The sequence below is a fragment of the Pistacia vera genome, unplaced genomic scaffold, assembly GCF_008641045.1.
Source record: "Pistacia vera cultivar Batoury unplaced genomic scaffold, PisVer_v2 Contig169, whole genome shotgun sequence".
Classification (NCBI taxonomy): domain Eukaryota; kingdom Viridiplantae; phylum Streptophyta; class Magnoliopsida; order Sapindales; family Anacardiaceae; genus Pistacia; species Pistacia vera.
The window spans coordinates 1,553,506-1,554,372 of NW_022195779.1; the positions used below are offsets into that span (position 1 = coordinate 1,553,506).

General features: G+C 41.9%; 1 non-coding gene across 1 annotated transcript; it reads left to right on the top strand.

The window, feature by feature from the left end:
* Positions 1 to 512: 512 nt before the first annotated feature.
* On the top strand, positions 513 to 619 carry LOC116125699. Its single transcript, XR_004127368.1, has one exon. It is a non-coding gene; the product is annotated as a small nucleolar RNA R71 (small nucleolar RNA).
* Positions 620 to 867: the final 248 nt, after the last annotated feature.

Below are 867 nucleotides of genomic sequence, written 5' to 3' on the forward strand. Positions count from 1 at the left end.
TTCTTTGATTCCATTGACTATTTTTCTAGTTCTGATTTCCCCAAGCCAGATTTGGATGATTTCTCCAACACGGATTGTATGTGTTAGAGTACGGGTTGTTTGGTTGCCTCTGATTTCCTGCCAAGTAGTTCACTTGCTCCATTGATGAAGATGACGAAGCAAATGTGCTCCCAACTTGACACTTGCTGCTCACATGGTTTCCTGCACAAAAATCACAAGTTAGTTGAGGTGCTTGAATGGAGTTTACATGCATAGTTCCCAACTGTTTCTGAAGTGCAGTGAGTTAGGCTGAGATGGCTGTAAAGGCATCAACTTCATGAAGACCCAAAGATTTTCTTGGTGTTGCTCTCTCGTTTGGTCTTTGATAATTGTTGCTTGCCAAAACCTCAAGCAACTCATAAGCCTCTTCTGGTGTCTTGTTTTGCAAGGCCCCTCCTGAAGCTGCATCTACCATGGTTTGCACGTTACCCATTAGTCCATTGTAAAATGTTTGGACTTGAAGCCAAACTGGCAAGCCATGGTGTGGGCATTTCCTCATTAACTCCTTGTATCTCTCTCAAGCCTCATACAATGACTCAGACTCATCTTATAGAAATGATGTGATGTCATTTCTCAATTTTGCTGATTTAGCTGGAGGAAAGAACTTGCTAAGGAATTTCTGTGCTAGATCATTCCAAGTTGTTACAGTTCCTGGTGGTAATGCCATTAACCACCCCTTGGCTTTATCCCCTAATGAGAATGGGAATAACCTCAACCTAATGGCGTCATCTGACACTCCGTTCGACTTGAAGGTGTCACAAATTTCCAAGAAATTTGTAATATGCTGATTCGGATCTTCCTTCAAATCACCATTAAATCTAACCGACT